This window comes from Phragmites australis, chromosome 5, assembly GCF_958298935.1.
Source record: "Phragmites australis chromosome 5, lpPhrAust1.1, whole genome shotgun sequence".
In the NCBI taxonomy this organism is placed as follows: Eukaryota; Viridiplantae; Streptophyta; class Magnoliopsida; order Poales; family Poaceae; genus Phragmites; species Phragmites australis.
This window is the reverse complement of record NC_084925.1, coordinates 28391718-28410492: the sequence shown is the minus strand read 5'-3', so window position 1 is coordinate 28410492 and position 18775 is coordinate 28391718. Positions and strand designations below refer to the sequence as shown.

General features: G+C 41.7%; 1 pseudogene; it reads left to right on the top strand.

Annotated features, from left to right (window-relative positions):
- Nucleotides 1-14070: 14070 nt before the first annotated feature.
- LOC133919107 (ankyrin repeat protein SKIP35-like) lies at nucleotides 14071-18067 on the top strand (annotated as a pseudogene).
- The last annotated feature ends 708 nt before the right edge of the window (nucleotides 18068-18775 follow it).

Below are 18775 nucleotides of genomic sequence, written 5' to 3'. Positions count from 1 at the left end.
GTTATACGTCCATTTAGGGTTTTCCCACCCTACGCCCTTTTGTGAAATTTGCACCCCACCCAACTCGATTAGAGCTACGGCCCAAGCTCTGACATCTCCCTTGATAAAATTCCACCACTTTCCTACAATGTTTGATCAGGACCACATATCCTCATCTTCTCTCCTCAACTTGTGAGCAGCATGATGATATTGGGTGGCAATGATAGAACAAGTTGGTGAATCTCCAAGTTTCATCCCCTACTCACTATCCTGAGTATTGTGCTGCCTATAGGTAATGCTAGTATTTGGATGGTAATAATAGCGTATTTTATGGAATTGTTGATGGGTAAGGCTCCAATCCCCTATTATCTTCGCAATCTGAGTATGTTTAGTGTGTCATGGGCAACAACGAAGGAGTCCTTAAGCAAAGAAGGAAGAAGAATTGGGTGAGAGAGAGGAGCTAGATGGAATGGAGAGTAGTAGAGGGTTTTTGGTGATGCAATGAAGGCAAAAGGTGCACGATGATGGCATAGTCCTTCAAGTGGATGTACGGAGGAATACCGGAATAGGCTGAATGGAGGACTCAATTTGGTGATACTAAAATTAAACTGAGCATTTCAGATACATTTTAGTCGTAATCTTTCACCGCTACAGAGCCAAAATTTCCAAATTAGGTAGATCTTTAATCGTTTAATCCTATTTTAAATTTCTTTAGAAAAAACACTTCAAGATTTTTTTCCTATCACAACAAATATGCACTATACAACTAAAATCATAAATACATCTAATAAAAACTAAATCATATATATAGATGGTATTGCATAATGGTATGTTGTCAAAAAAGAGAGGAAAACCTATTTAGCGAAAAATAGACGTGTCATCAAACTCTAGCCTTGAGATGGACAAGTTACTAGGAAAATCAATGGTGTGTTTGGTTTATCACCAACAAAAATCTTATCAGATTTTGGCATGCTTGCGAGATTTGACCATCATTTGGCTTTCTACCAAAATTTAGTGCGCCATCAAACCTTTGGCATTGCCTAGCTAGAGTGCACAGCCAACATGGTCAAGAAATCGAGGCCTGAAAAGTGCTCACCCACGTTTTGGTGAGACAAAGAAACAGTGCTAGCGCTAGGTGGTAGAAGCCCAGTGGCTGCACCGAATTTTTATTAACATTAATGTTTAAATGATAATATCTCATAAATTATGTATCCAATTTATATGGGTGAGTTTGGAGCAGATACAGATGTATATCACTCATCATATGTACTCTTTTTTTTTTCTCGGTGTTGAAATCGGACATGGATAATGCCATATAATTTTTTTATTCCGTATTTATTCCATAAGTTCTAGGTCTATTCGATGAATGGAAATCAACTTCATTTACATTAACATGGGTACAATCAAAGTGAGTAACCAAAGACTGACCAGCGATATATTAAAACAAAAGCATTAAGTATTATTTGTGTAATTATGATCTTAAGTGAAATCACAACGGACTTTCTGATATCATAATATACAATGGCATATGACTATATGAGTGATTCATCAGCTCAAAATATATTAGTTTCACCCCTTATAAGACTTTCTTAAAATACTGAAAAAAATTCAGTAACTCAGGAGAACTATAATGCAAAAATTTCTCAAGAACCAGTACAAACCGTATCAACAAGAGTTAATTAGATTGGTGCCATTATATTTTTCATCATTTAGAAATTTGCGATTATACTTCACTAAATTGGCCTAATGCCATTATAATTTTGCATACCTTCAAAACTTGCCATTTTGTACGTCTCTGAGCTCCTAGGGTCCACCTGCAGGCTGTCGTAGTTCGGTATGTCCCAAAATTCCCCCTCCCTATTCTCTAACCCGCCCACCTGGTTGACTCGAGCTGCTCTCGCACCCATCCCCCACTCATCGTGCTGGCTCCCGTGAAAACCTAGCCACCCTCGCCGTTAACAAATCGAGTTGTGACTGAGGTCTCTACACCGTGAGTCCCCAAATACTCCTAACCCCAACCATATCCCAATCTAGGGTTTGGAGTAGCCCGATGAAGGCGGCATCGGGGTCTAACGCAACCGGCAATGATGTGGAGGAGCTCCCCCTTGTTGATTGCCTAAATTGTGGGAAACGTGTGATTAAGGTACGAAGCAAGCAAGCTACGACATATGGGAGAGTTTTCTATGAAGCAAGCAAGTAAGTGTTTTCTGGAAGATGTTGCTGTGCCTTGCTCTGATGACAAGCTCCACGATGGTCACAATGGAGAAGTGAAGCAACAAATTTTGGAGTTGAAGCATGAGATTGCCCATCTGATGAATGAAATTAGGGAGTTAAAGCAGCAAATTATGCCGTTGAGGACAATGTTGTGCATAGGGAACAAAGGAGTAGTGGTTGATACTATGTGTTGCTCCTGCTTCAATTGGTTGTTTGCTAGGCATTGTGGTTACAGTTCTGTGCAAGTATTTAGTGCCTTGAATGTGTACAAGTAGTGAAGTACTGTGTGTAACTATTTTGTTAATTGAATAAAATGTTGCTTTTGCCTTTATAAACAACTTTGCAGTTATGGCATGATAACACTAGTAACACTAGTAGAACAAAATACTTAATAAAACAAGAAAAACACTAGCAGCAGATCCAAAACAAGCTTCACACAAGTATAAGGTCCATAACAAGCTTAACATAAGCATCAGGTCCAGAACGTGCTCAACACAAGCATTTCATGTCTAGAACTAGCATAACAAGATTAGCACACCCCAAGTTCAGAGCAACTGCATATTACATGTCCACAACAACTACATACTACATGTATCAGGTCTTCAACCACTTAGAGAGACTTTTGACAACACTAGCAGGTGGTGCACTTGGTTGAGCCTTCTTCTTTTTTGTGTTTTCCTCTTCTTCATGGGTGTCCTCTTCTGCTTTTTAGGCGTCTGGTTCTCACCCTCCCCAGTGGAAGCCTATTTTTTCCTACTTACATAATCATCTAGTCCGACACATGTTACAAATATGAAATAAAAAATAGTACAATTTGGGGTTACCTCTTCCATGGTGTTGATTGACTTGGGGCTACATCCTCCTCATAGCTCTCCTCAACAGGTGCCTCAGCTAGCTTGCATGTCTTCGCAAAGTGTCCAAAGTCTCCACATCTCATACACTTAACAGTTCTTCTTCTTGGTTCAAGAACACCTCTTATTCTCTGAACTCTAGGCCACCCTGGACCTCTCTTCTGCTTAGGTGGAAATACTTTGTAACCAAGGTCCACAATAGGCCACTGGGACCTATCTATCATTGGTGGTATCATGCTAGCATATGCTGCCTCGAACCTCTGCACAGAGTAATAATTATGGACATAATTTTCTATTTTACCTCTGTTGGCACAGATCCAAGCCAAGGCATTGTTGCAAGCTTTGCCTGTAACTTACCACTACATGCATGAGCATTTGTGGTTTTGTAGGTCCACTGTATGCCTCCTTGTCATATTGTCAGTGTAAGGAACCGTTCAAACAGTATTCTAATTAATCATTAAGTTGATCATTTTCTTAATCATGACTTCAACGATTAATCAAAATATCGCTCTGGTAGTCCCCGCACGTTTTTTGTGCCCAAGATCAGAACACATATCTTTCCAACATGGAACATCATAATAAAGCTTAAGAAAGAGTAAATAATTAACATTATATTACAAATTTTTAAGCATGCACCAAGTTAATTCAGTTTATAGTAAAAGAGAGCTAGAAGAAGACTAAAACCTGCTCAACTCCTAACCAATAAAAGAAACTACATAGCAAAAACAAAAGCTAAAGACAACAAAAGATGGGTGAAGCCATATGCCCTTAGGCTTCATCCCGAACGCAAGACCTCTAAGAGTAGGATGCACTACTCTTTCCCGCCACTCGCATCGACGGGCATGAAGTAGCTCAAAACCAACTCCTACTCACCTGCAAAACCTGTAGAGCAGCTGAGTACGAAGGTACTCGCAAGACCTAATCCATAATGGGCAATTGTAAATAGCTCGACTCCAAGGATTATATATTGGAATGTTAGCAAGAATACAACCACATGATGAAGTAGATTCATATGCAAAAGCAAATTTGATATAAACATGTGTGAGCATCTATACTTGATAAAAATAACAAACTAGCCCATAAACATCAATTGAACATAATATAAAAGGAACCATAGTAGTAACATCTATAACGAACCATATCAACATCTCAACCATACCAAACCACATTCGTAACTCTATGATTGCTGCAAATGGACAAAAGTATGCTCATAACCGAGAACACGATATTTCAAAATGTTTTTACACCCTGCAGGGGTACTCCTTTACCTACGTGACTTGAGGACCATACGGCTTGCATGACCACATAGGTCCATACAAGGGGGTACTCATGTCCTTTTCCAATAAGCCCTGAGGTTTGATCATGTGTCGATAGGTGCGGGGGTCATCCAGAACTACTCCCGGAGTAAACTAAATACCCTAACCGGCCTCATGCCCGATACCATCGACCTGCACGCCAAAAAGCCACAGCTACAAAGGCAATTGACTTATCGTTCCGATATACAACATGTAGTAAGCACAGAAAGTGCTAAAGCTAAATGCAACAATGATTGACGCTTAAACGATGCAAGCGGTCTACAGTATCTAGGTCCCTCTCCCGACCTACTCAGGGGAACTCCACATCCGGGCTGGACAAACATCCCTAAAACCACCCACATCTCGCCTCATCCACCCCACTCATCCAACCAACACCATCAAACCATCATTGTGATCATTGTACAAGTAGTTAAAGCCTATGCTCGCGAACGATAAAATATATCACTGCTCGACTTCTACCGAAGACCTAAGCACTTGCTAAGCATCACGAATAACATTTTAAGATAGAAACATCATATTGAACCTAGGCTACAAGGATATGAATCAACAATTATTCAAGATAGGAGAATTAGTGCATCAACATAGGTTCTACCCATCATAAACCCGATATCGACTCGAACACATGCAGAACATACATAAAGCATATTTATCATATTAGACACATATGATCCAAATTAATGGGAGAAGTATGCTTATATGCTTACCTTGCTGCTCTGGGGTTTGCCTTATGCTACCCGCGCAACACTCGTAAAACTCCGATAGATTGACGTCGCCTTCAACCATGGTTACGACACGCTCCGGTTCTTCGTTCACTAAAGAAGAACGGGTGCAATAATGAGCATGAATGATATGCACAATGTATGCTACAATATACATAACAACAAGCTAAAGGTGTAAGACATACGAAGGAATAACGAAACTTGCGATCTAAACAATGCCGAAAAAGTAGCAGGAGGTCGGAGACTTCAGGTTGAACTCGGAGTATCTGGGTTCCGGAACCTCCAGTTGAGTTCAGATACTCTGGATTGGGCCGAACACTCCAAGAGAGGCTCTGAGTGGGGCTCTTGGCTATTTACCCGGACCCTCAGGGTCGAGTCTGGATACTCCAGATTGGGCTAGACACTTTGGGTTGATCCGTACTATCCGGGTTCTGGCCGAGTTTAGTTCTAAAGTGTTTTCCCTGGCCGATTCAACTCGCATGCTAAATTTATTCTAGAAAAATATGGATATACACTATACAAAAGGTTCTAGACTCGAATTGTATCCTAAATCACCATAGTTACAAAGGACAATTCAATGAGATTTCTCCAGGTTTACCCGGAGTATCCAAGTCAATCCGGATTATCCCGGTTGTCCAAAGAGGCTGCTTCAAGGCGGAAATCTCAGCCGATTTGATTTGTGAGTTTCTCCAAACCAAAGGGAAACATGTTTGAGAAGTCTATAGAGTCTAGAACTCACTCACCAACCTAGTAACACGATTTCTAACTCAAAACTCACCCAGATCCTCATTTTAGCTTCAAATCTTAAGAACTTGGCAACCGAAGCTTCAAACTCGGGGTTCATCCAACCAAAATGTGCATATATACCATGGGAGCCTAGGAGACTCACACAAGATTCTTTGCCAAGCTTAGGGACCTTCGGTTGATGGAGGAAAAGCTCGTAAAGAGGAAGAACACCGGTGCTCCTTGTGCTTCAACCAAGAACACCAAAAGATATTAAAACCAGCTCGAATCCTTTAGGAAAATGAAAACGAATTGGATGGATGAGTAGCTCATCAGCTCATGATCGCGTGAGTACCACATGCATACCTTAATTCTTTCTCTTGAGGCGGGATTTTGGGGAAGAAGGAGAGAGGGAGCTTGAGAGGGAGGGAGAGCTCTTTGCTTGGCCAGTTGAGGAGAGAGGGAGCACAGGAGTGGAGTAAGGGAGAGAGAGGTGGGCAGGTGGGTGCTGCCCAAGTGAAGGGAGAGGTGGTGGGGCTAGCCAGGTGGGCCCACGTGTTAGAGAAAAGGATCTATTTTAACTGCGAATTCCATTCTTTTGTCTCCCAAAATTCTTTCTCTCGTCTGATTAACTTTAAACAAATTGCACTAGTGTTCCAAAATAAATTGGCTCAAAACTAATCATGATGCTAATGACGCATAATTAGACTTAATCATGCGATTATGAATTTAGGACGTGACAGTCAGCATGAACAAGTGTGACTTCTACAAAGTCATCATCACCTCTAGCAATCTTGACAACTCTCAGGCTATTGTTTGCTTTATTCAGGTCTTTGATCACATTTGACAAGATCCCATCCTCCATCAATATTCCTATCTTCTTTCTGAGGGCCATCTTCTCCATTATCGACTCCCTCGGTCCATCAATTAGCTCATGAAGAAGTAGAGCCTTCATTGCCTTGACCGCTTATTGAAACTCTCAAAAAATTGTTTGTTAGGTAGTCACACTTGCTTTCTTCTGAGAATCCACATCTGTACCAGATCCTTCCATGATATTTCTCAAGCCAGCCTATAGCATTTGGGCTTGACTCAGCTATTGCATGTGCCACCTGAATCCATCTTCAGTGTAAGACCTTGTAGCTAGATTTAAGTGTTGAGTAAAAATAGATCCTCGATATTTCTTCATGAAATTCCCATAGAGGTACCTCATGCACTATCTATGCTCAGCTTCAAGGAAGGTAGCATCAACAACACTTTCTAATCCTTTACAAGCATCAGTTGAAATAACTAAACCTGAATGATTACCTATAGCTCTATGCAATTGTTGCATGAACCACACCCAGTTGTCTTCTCTTTCTGAATCAAAGATAGTAAAAGCTACATAGAACAATCAGTTTTGACCATCTACAGAGGTAGCATAGGCCAACTGTCTAGTGTATGTAGTAGTGAGCATAGTTGAATCTACTCCTATGTAGGGTCTACACCTTTCTAAAAATCCATCTATACAGGGTTTCAAAGCAACAAAAATTCTCTTGAAGCACATTTTTTACTTACTTTCTGAACTTCAATTTCAATAAGTGAACTTAGGGAGACCCTCTCGATCTCTGATGCCCAGTTAAATAACAATTGGAAGCTTTCCTCATAAGTACCATGAATCTGTTCAAGTGCCACCTTCATTCTGGCACAAGCTTTTGAATACTTCAACTTGATCTCATACTGTTCTTCAAGCTTTTCTTTTGTATCCTTCGCACCCTTCTATGGGTTTTTCTTTAACCAGTACCCAGCCTATCTGCATCCCACCGTTGGCTAGCCATCTTCCCTTCCTTTAGCACATGTAGTTCATAAGGGTCATCATCATTTATCTCTGCCTCAGGAGGCTTACCTCCTTCAGTAGGAGCATATTGAGCAGGCTGCTCTTGTTGTGCAGTGTCAGCACCAGCAACAAGTAGATCAGGTTGTCCTGGTTGTGATGGATGACAATACATACCTTCATCATCTACACCAACATACCCCTCACCACTGTCAAAGACATCCGGCTCAGCTTCATCTACTTCATCACCATCAGGTTCTTTATAACCTACTGCTTTAGATTTAGATGTTGTCTGGCCTTCCTGAGTAGGAGGTGGGAAAGATTAAATGGGAATGGTAGTTGGTTCTGGTGACACAACACACAAAGGTTCTAGGACTAAAGCATCGTATTGATCACATATGTCTTTGTCAAACACTGCTACTAGGAGTATGGAGTGTTTCTCTGATTTGTACATGTCAAGCATGTCTAATATTTGACTCAGCAACTAATTGAACATCCTCACGGATCCTCTTGTTAAAGACCCACACCACTACCTTTTGGTTTGTGCCCCATGTGACCTCCACACTTAAGCTTCTCATAAGGAAATCCATTGAAAAGCTGTCTAAATCCACTACCCAATCCCGAGTGAAGCCTTTTGTATATGATTTCCTACCATTTGAGTCAACCGTGACAAAATCTTCAATCTTAATTTCTACCGTGTACCAAATCCTAGTGAGAAAATAGAGGAAACCAAATCAAATCGTGCTAAGAAACAGAGTTAAACCACGAATCCGAGCTATTTTCTATTGAGAACCGATGCATTATGCTGGAATTAGGTGGATTGGGAAGTCTAGGGTTACTCACAGTTTATGAGATCCGGGCTCAGTGGGAAGTGTGTCATCCATCTCCTCCATCTTAAGTGTGGGCGCAGTCAAACTCAGTCGAGCTCTGCCCCCATCGCTGGTGACAATCTTGCCTTTCCCTGTCGCCTCTGTCGTCGTCGTGTTGGTCGTCGATGACAACCAAGCTAGCACGATGAGTGGGGGATGAGTGTGGGACTAGCTTAAGTCGACCAAACAAGCAGGTTAGAGAACATGAAGGAGGCATTTTGGGATATACAGAACTACGACGACCTGCAGGTGGGCCCTAGGAACTCTGAGGTGTACAAAATGGCAAATTTTGGAGGTATGCAAAATTATAATAGTATCAGACCAATTTAGTAAAGTATAATAGCAAATTTCTAAACTATGAAAAGTATAATAGTAGCAATCTAATTAACCCTATCAACAAACAAAATTCTCAAATGTCCAAACTAGAGCTGGTCATATCACTCCAACATGGGCCTGAACTTTTACGCTCTTCCTATCAAAATCACAGCGAAAAAGAGAAGATACTGTCCCTATCTCCTCCTTCGGCCTTTTGCTTCCACGCTTGATTCCCCTTCTCCCTCATATTTTCCTCTCATGCTACTCGGATGGTCTTCCGATCTTGCCAATTCCAGGTTTGATCCCGCTGCCCCCAAATTTGCTTACTGATATTTTTTTTTTCTAATCCGTTGTCCTACACTTCTTGAGCTTTAAACTTTATTGGCCTCCTGGCTGGAAATCCTTTTTCCCGGAAATCTTGTTCCGAGATTTGTTATCTCAAATTGATTTTTTAATTGTTGTAGGGTTCTGTTGTGCCAAGAAACCTATGTTTCTGATCTCTTTATTCCACTCAAATCCTTGTTTCCAATGGGTTAGCTAATTTGTTATCTTCAAGTTTGCAGGGAATTTAATTTTTTGCCACTCTCCCGGATGGCTCACTCCCAAATGCCATCCACCTGAGTTGCCACTCTCAAATGCCATCTGGGATCCACAAAGATTTTATAGTTTGCCACTCTGAGCCTTTTTCAACTACCACATGGTATTTTTATTATTTTTTAACTGGTGCTGACGTGGAAAGCAACTGAAAATGACATTCTTGCCCTTGGGCTCCCTGCAACTCTATCCACATCATCTATCCCCATCACCGGGGTCCTACTCCAGACCTTACCCAAAGAAACCCTAGGCCAACTCACCAGGGAGGTGGCGACCAGGGAGACCCAGGAGGCGGCGGTGCTTAGGGAGGAGTCAACGCCTAGGGATCCGGCGACTAGGGAGGCGGCTAGGGATCTGGCGACCAGATGAATGCTTTGCAATTTTGATCTCCATTGGTGTGCTTCAAAATATTTGTCCATAGAGGAAATCAATAGCAATTTGGGCTTTGCTTTATACTTGAGCATATTTGGAATTGGGAGCTTCATCTGTGGCTTTCTTGTGTATGCAATCAACAAGGTAACAAGGAAGAGCAGAAATAGTTGGTTCTGTAACAATCTGAACCGAGGGCACCTTGATTACTTCTTCTGGCTTCTGTCTGCTTTCCTGTATTAATCGCAAGTGTATACCCACAAGAAAAACGGTGTTTCAGTACAGTGATTTTCTACTAACACCCATATGCCAGTGAAGTAGTATATCTAGAATTGTTATATTGCCTTACCGTAAAACCAAAGAGCTAATTATATCCAGGTTTGCTAGTAGTATATCCAGATTTGTTATATTGGCATGTATCCTAGACATAGATAATTATGTCATGTTCTATCACTATCAACTAATTTTCTGCCTTGTGTTGTGTGTTTCCCAGGTGGTATGATACGTGTGTACTAATGTTCTATGTTTTGACTAGGGTTAAAGGAAGACCGATGTGCGTGTGCTGACCCATACCAGTCATGGTTGAATCTGATTGCCCTGCATGGTAAGTCGTGTTGGCCTCTCTCACTTTAATTTTTCGCGCACCTATGATGGTAGTAGAGCGAATGTGGAGTTAGCTCGAACCCTAACTCCAATTTTCTTCCTATTTCTTTGTTGTTGCGATAGGCTTGACCCTGAAACAACATTTAGAATAAACGTTAGAGTAAAAGAGTATGTCGCAAAACTAGATGATGGCACACAACTGCAAATGGATCTTCAATATTTTGAGTGGTGGGTGGGAGGGATTGTTGTTCTGGAAAAGCTATGTGATGACTTAGCAAGCAGAACCATTTGGGGCCTAGCCAAGAGCCTATTTGGTTCTCTACAGAGAGGTCATTTGGTAAATCTGTGAAGATCAACAGCGTAGATCTTATCACTCTGTTCACTGAAAGGTGCAATGTTCATCAGTTATTTCTGTATGTGGAGATAGAGGAGAAGGCAGGTTACAAGCTAGGTAATGGAACATCAGGAGTTGCCAATGTTGCTTCTAATATTGAGATAGAGGGGCCTGCAAATGTTGCTGCTGATATAGCTGCTGAACCTGAGACTGTTGAAGAACTAGATGCTAAAGAGGAGATATTTCTTATTATGAACTGGAATCTACTTGTAGTTGAGCCTATAGCTGCACCTGATGGAGATACCCATCATTTTGTTGATGAGGATAAACTATATGAGATGATGGGATTGCAAGCTGAGGATGCTAAAGAAGAAGCAAGAGCAAAAGCAGCTAGAACAAAGAAGAAATATATTCCTTCCATTCCAGTCATGCCTCCTGACTTGGAAGAAGAGCTTAATGAAGCTGCTACACCAGTGAATGATGACATTCCATATGAACCACTTAGAACTTGGGATAGGGATGACCCTGACATGAGAGTTGGAACAATCTATCCAAACATGAAGGAATTCAGGCTATCTGTCAGACAACATGCTATAAAGGGAGAGTTTGAGCTTGGGACAGAGAAGTCAAATAAGGAAAGGTGGAGGGGTTTCTATGCAGTAGAAGGTTGCCCATGGAGATTATGTGCTAGGACACAGGCTGATAAAACTATCAGGGTACTAATCAGTACCCTTTATTGTTGTGTAATATTTTCCTTATTGTTGTGTAGTATTTCCTTATTGTTGTGTAGTGTTTCCTTTTGTGACAATTGTGACTAATGTGAGTTGTTTGCTTTGTTTTGTTCATGCAGATCCAAACTAATACTGGTGAACACAAGTGTGCATCTACTACTAGAGTTGACTGCAAAATGGCAACACAAGAATGGGTGGCAAAAAGGGTAGCAACAACTTTGAAGAATAAGCCTAGCACTAGTGCTAAGACCCTCCAAGAACAACTTCAGTCCAAGTACAAGGTAACTATCCCTATGCAACAGTTTGTAAGGGTAGAGAGAGGGCATGCAATAAGATTTTTGGAGAATGGGATGATAGTTTTGATTGGCTGTATAGATTCAAGGCTGAAGTACAATTGAGATCACCTGATAGTGTTGTTGAGATAGGCACAAAAATTGTAGATGATGATGTTCACTTTGATAGATTCTTTTGTGCCTTCAAGCCTTGCATAGATGGATTTATTCTTGGATGTAGATCTTACCTTAGTATAGACTCCACAGCCCTAAATGGCAAGTGGAATAGTCAAATGGTTGCTGCAAATGCTTTAGATGGCCACAACTGGATGTACCCTGTGGCATTTGGTTTCTTTGATTCTGAAACCAAAGAAAATTGGACATGGTTTATGGAGCAGTTGGCTAGGTGTGTAGGTGATGGGCCAAATTTGGCAATATGTATAGATGCTTGTAAAGGTTTAGAAGCTGCTGTGAAGAAAGTGTTCCCTAATTGTGAGCATAGAGAGTGCTTCAGGCATTTGATGGAGAACTTCAATAAGAAGTTCAATGCACCTCTAGCTGGGCACATGTGGCCTGCAGCTAGAGCATACCGGCCTGGGCAATATGAGCGCCATCTGAACAAAGTTATTGAATCTTGTCCAGAAGTTAAGAATTGGTTGAAAAATCATCATCACTTGCTGTGGATGAGGAGTAAGTTCTCTACAGCCATAAAATGTGACTACATAAACAATAATTTGGCAGAATCATGGAATTCTTGGATCAAGGATTTCAAAGACCTGCCACTAGATGCCCTTGCAGATGCTGTGAGGAAGAAGACTATGAAACTTTTTGCCAAAAGGAGAAATATAGGGCAAAGACTTGAGGGTACCATCCTTCCTGCTGTGACTCAACAACTCAATGCAGCATCTAGAGGGTTAGGCCATCTGATTGTTACTAAAGGGGCAGATGATTCAGCTGAGGTGTCTGAGCTACATGATGGTGAAGAGATTCTTAGGCATGTTGTATACCTAAGCACTAGGGAATGTACTTGTAGGTAGTGGCAGTTGAGTGGCAAGCCATGCTCTCATGCATTACCTCAAATGAGTGACTTTGTTGATAATTACTTCTCTGTCTTGTGCTTTAGAAAAGCATATGAAAGTATAATTCCGAACATCACAGATAGAGGTCAGTGGCTAGAGGTGGACAAGGGGTTCAAGTTACTGCCACCAATGCAAAGGCAAAGGAAGAACAGGATTCCTTCTTTCCTAGAGAAGACCAAGGGCATCAAAAGGTAGGTTAAATGTCCTAGATGTGGTGAACTAGGACATAGAAAAAATAGCCCTAAGTGTTCCCTGACTGGAAAAAAAAGAGGTATTGTGTAGTCATAATTTCTTGCAATGTTCATATTTTATTTTCATGATTGATATAGTAATGTTTTGTATCAGGAAAAGAGCTCCTAAAAACAAGACACAAGTAGGAAGGAAGAAGAACAAGCAACAAATGGAAGTTCTGGATACTCCTATCAAGATTTGTGCAGGCTCTAGAGCTCAACAGACAAGTAGCCCTAGCCCAGTAACTAGGCGGTTAGCTTTTCTAGCCATTTTTTGTTTTGTTTTACTTGTGATTCATAATCTGTTTTACTGAACCACTTAATTTTATGAAGGCAATTAACCTTGGCAGCAGGAGAAGGGTGCTCACAATCTACACTAATTTCTACTCTAATTCCTACCTCACCAGTTTCAAGGAAAAAGTTAACTCCAAGGAAAAAGTGAACCATTATGTGTCATTTAACTATGTCTGTATGCAAGAAGTGAACCGTTATGGCAGCTCAAATGTGATGTAATTAGGAGACAAAAACATGTATGTTTTGTGTGCAAAACCTAGTTAATTATGTCTGTAAGAACTATGTGACGTAATCAGGAGACAAAAACCTGTATGTTCACTTATGTTACTCTGTTAGTGATTTGGTTGTGAAAATCATGAGACAAAAACTTGTCTGCACAATTATTTGTGAAAATCACTTATGCTCATTTGGATGTTGGGTCTGACTTGTGTGGTCTGATGTCTGAAATTCTTTTAACCAGGATGTTACTCAATGTCTGGTTAATTGTTAATCATGTCTGGTTAATCAGTTCAAAATACTAGTAAAACCTGGTTAATTATGTTTGGAATTCTTTTAACCGGCTCAGGGAAAGACCACGCTCTCGCCTTTTCCTGGCTATGGCCCATGCACCCCCAGAGAAAGAGTGGCAAAAAATTAATTTGATAATGCAGAGGAGTAGAGGGCAAGAATATCATTTCCAGTTGCTTTTCAACTCAGCACTAGTTAAAAAATAATTAAAATATTAGGTGGCGATTGAAAAAGACTCAGAGTAGTAAATTATAAAATCTTTGTAGATCTCAGATGGTATTTGAGAGTGGCAACTCGGGTGGATGGCATTTGGGAGCGAGCCATCCGGGAGAGTGGCAAAAAATTAAATTCCCTCAGGTTTGCAGATTGGCGCAGTTTTGGTCGCAAAGGCGTGATCTTTCTTGTTGATTTAGGGTTCTTTGCTTTTCTATGGTCAGGGGAGTTGCGGAATCATCCTAGTAGGGCATAGAATGGTGTGATTGGATTTCAAAGTCTGGATCGGTCTTCCTTCAAATGGTAGAGCTCGGCAAGCCGCCAGCCACCGCGGCGAAGGCGATGCCTTTGAAGAACTCATCGTTCGTGGAGGTAGAAGCTGACGAGATTGGCCAGGCCAACGGGGTAGTGTTTGCAAGGGAATCACCCCTAGCGTCCAAGAACGACCAAGGATGCAGCATCAGTCATGGTCATGGAAACGATGAAACGCAGGAATCGGATGGGTGCGCGGAAAGCCAGGCGGCAGCACGGGTGGGTTCATTTCGGGCATTCGCTGCAGCTTGTGCTGTTCTCGCGGCAATGGGGCCTTTCTGAGAGCCTCGTTGCTCTTGCAGACCAGCAGTCGATGCTGGATTACGGCCTGTCAGTCGCTCTTGACACCATATGGTTCTTGCGGACGAAGCAGGATCTTGAGGGGCTCAACCATCTGATAGCGAAGATTGTGGCATCAGGAGCAAAAGATTTTGCCAGGGCGATCCTCAGGACATCGCTGTTTGCATCATGTGTTGCAGCCTGCCAAAGCAAGGCACTCACTGTGGGTGATAGCAAGGAAATCGTGGCTGAGAGGTGACTCTCAGCTTACATGTATATGCTTCTTTCTGAATCATGTGCTTAATACATTATTGGTGATGCTATTTCTTTTGGTTTCAAAATTTAGATTACATGACCGTCTGCGAGATTGTCCTGGTGCCGACCATCTAAAAATCGAGGCAGGTGCCAAAGTTCAGAAGTTTATGGAATGGGATTTGCAGTGTATTCATATGCATCATTGTTCTGAAGAGACACAAAGGTACAGATGGAACTGCAACACTCTCCAAGATGTACAGCTCCATTTATCAGCATTTAGAGCTTTCTTGGACATGGCTGGTGACAATCTCAGTGGCAAGATTTTCATTGAGGTATTTGATGCGGCCTGCTTCCCGCTTACACTCTCCTCAAGTTTATTTGAACCTGGATGGTCTTCAGGGAGTTTAGCAGTGTCTATCAAGGGTCTTTTATCGTTGCTGGTGGAAGGAGGTGCTGACAATGTAAACCAGTGCTTCCTTGATGCTGCACGCTTTGGAAGTACTGAGCTTGTACGCATTCTGCTGGAGGTAATTCAATTGTTCTCATTGATCTTAACATAGACTCATAGAATGACCCTGTGTGTTTCATATTATGCTAAATGAGCGTGCCGCTGGCATTTTGTTTTGCTGATGTAGAAGCAATTGGTTGTGCGAGTCATGTCCGTAATGTTAGACCTAGAGTCCTAGAGTATTTTCCTAATTTTTTTATTTTCCTAGTTCTTACGGTAGGCAAATTGTGGCATAACACTAAATCAGATGCAATTTTGTAAATGGAGATACAATTGCGGCTAATATTTACCTTTTGTGTATAAGTCATCTAATACATCAATTCCAGTTGCAGTTCAAGATGATATCCCAACTCATCTCAAAGTCTCTTTCAGTTGCTTCTTGCTATAAAGCTCTTCTTTCTGCACAAACACCACCACCTCAGTGATGTTCTGTATAGAAAACATACCTGGTTTATGATTAACATTGATTTAGACTATTGTATAGAGAACACACTATTCTATTAAATCATTCTATTGTAACTCCACATTCCAACAGCTGGGGTTGCCAAAGTTTGGAATTATTGATAAAAGTTGGTGTATCACATAGTTTGTAGCCATAATTTTGGTGTGCAACCAAACATAATGAATACTAGCTCATTTCCACGCAAAAATGTAGCCAATTTAGGGCAACCAAATTGATGGCCAAAATTGTGTGTGCCTTTTGTTAGTTTTATTGGGCTAGGTGGGATCATATACCAAACACACCAGATTTTCAGATTTCTATCTTGTTCCAGTATCGTCTTGCAGTCTATTCGCACTCAGAAAACTCAATATTTTGGCCTTTGCTATTCTTTGCTCTCAAGAGGTAATCATATTATATCATCATTACTATATTTTTCCTCTTTGCTTTGTTATTGTCTTCTTCTTTGCTCTATGGGCTTTTAACTATTTATCCAGACTCTAGAGCATATTGTTAAAGTACTTTTGCTGAAACAGTGTAGTTTGAGCTTGCAATTTTGTAGCTTTCGTGAATTATTCTCGAATTTGGCCTGAAAAGGAATTTTTCAAGTATTATTCCCAACATTGAGAATTATGAAGTTCTATTCTAAAAAAGCTTACACAATTTTTGCCTACTTAAATCTTTTTCTAATTACATTACTATGACAACCTGGACACATTGGTAGAGTGGTCATCAAGATATAAATCACTTTTTATGTTTTATCATTCAGAATGTTGACAGCAAAGAATAAGAAAGGGGGTTAAATTGGCTGTAGGACATCGCATTTTTTTTGTATCTGCTGGTGCACACTCAAAGTCGACAATTCGCTAATGGCCATTACAAAATTCTATTGATTTGACAGAACACACTATTGCAGAATTGTAGTATTATGAGTTTTGTTGTCCATAGCAAATAGCAACGCACAGCCATTTAACTAGTTTTGCCAACAAGATGTAAGCAATTGCTGGAAGCTGTTGCTCTTCTGGGCAGGGCTAGTAAGGACTAGCTGTAATGTACGGGTTATGCTTCCTGTTTAGATTTTGTTTCCTTATTCGGTAGAATGGGATGGAAATAACTACTTCTCTGTGAACTGTAGCATGTAGTATTATCCTAAAAAACTGCTGTGCTATCGTATTGGCTCCCATATATATCTTTGGAAGGTAAAACTCAGGGAGTACAGTATGATAATTAACAACCGTAACTTTTGCCCCTTAATGCAGATTGCTTATCAGAACAGCTTGGCTGTGGATACTGAACTTGCTCTGGTGTATGCATCTCATTACTGCAAGTTTGAAACAATGGAATGCTTGGTTGATGAAGGGAAGGCTGCCTCTTTCATTGGTCCTCCGATAAAAGCTGCTGAGCTTGGGTGCTTGCAGGTTGTCCACTGGTTCATTAGTCGAGCTATTTCTGACATTGAGATGTGCCTTGCCCTGACAACTGCTGCTTCTAATGGTCATTTTGTGGTTGCCTCGTACTTGCTTGCACATATCCCCCAGCACATTCTTGAAGCTCTTAGCCTGCAGATTCTCAAACCTGCAAACGGGTCAGGGCAGCAAGTCGCTCGACGGTGTTGCCTTCCTTCTGAGATCCAACTTTCTAAGGGATGCTGCTGCAACATACGAAGCAGCGGACAGCATTGCAACCGGGGGCACCACGGGTATCGCCGAAGACCTAGTTGCGTTTGTAAAAGAGCATTGGTCCAAGGCTGCATTCTCCTTAAGGGTGAGTGCTGGTGAAGCACATTTTGTGAACATCACAAGGGTTCTCAGGCGAGGGGTATCCCCAGTTGGCCTGCAGGACCTCCCATCGCCGATGGTGCTGGGCATTGCCTACCTGCCACTATACTGGGTTTGCCTGGACAGCTGCTGCCGTAGAGGCTGATGGGCGAGCTGGTGGAGGCGGTGAACCGGCTGGGCGAGCCCGCCAGCATGGAGAGCCAGGGAAAGGACCTTGTGCTGGCTCTGGAGTGCCACCTGCCGTCATTCTTGGTTGGATCATGAGATGCTTCCAAATGTAAATTAAAAAAACAGCATCATATAGTCCCTGCATGGAAGACACTGCCATGCGGGCTCTATGTATCTAAGAGTGTACGAAGCAGTCTGTGTGTAGTTGCCAACTTCCAGTGGAATGGAAGTAGCAATAGATTTGTTCCAACTCTTGGCTCTTGGTATTGTTGACAGTTACCAGTACTGCACAGAGTAAGTTTTGTTTGTTTGCTTTTTCTTTCTGCTTTTGAAAGAACAGAAGTTTTGTTTCTCGATTGCCTATTGAAAGAGCTGTCGTACGTGTTTATGTACCTATCCATAATGTCTCTACTTCCGTCCAAACGCCATCCCAGAGCGATGTTTGAATTCACAACAATGATCCTTGTTTGTTAGCATTATTTGAGCATCATATTGGCCACATGTTGTTATACTTAATTCTCATCTAATCAACATAATGGTTTAGTTCTAGATGAAGCACCTCTTAATATGTGGAAGCGTAAAGTGTGTATCTGCATTCGGTGACGTCATCTTGAGTTGAAAAGGTAATGAGATGCGGTCGGTGAAGGCGTGCACGCTGGTGGAGAACGTCGCCGGCTTGATGGTGAGGTCGTAGACGTCGAGTAGTCGATGCCACCGGTGTGAGGAGGTAATCGGTGTGGGCGTAGGTCGGTGTAGACATGGCCGGCGCGACGCAGATGTTGGTGATGACGTGGCGACAGTCTTCGTCACACTGCAGCACTCTCTGAGATTGGGTTAGGGCTTAGGTATGTTAGGGTGTGTGTCGGTCTAGAATTATCATCACAAAAACAAGACCCCGGCGTGACCCTCTTTTTATAGTGCTAGTGGAACAGGATAGCAACCAATCGGTTGGTTGCGCCCCTGATTAGAGCACGAGAGGTGGGGGCGTACTCCCCCTGCACTCTCGGTGAGTTC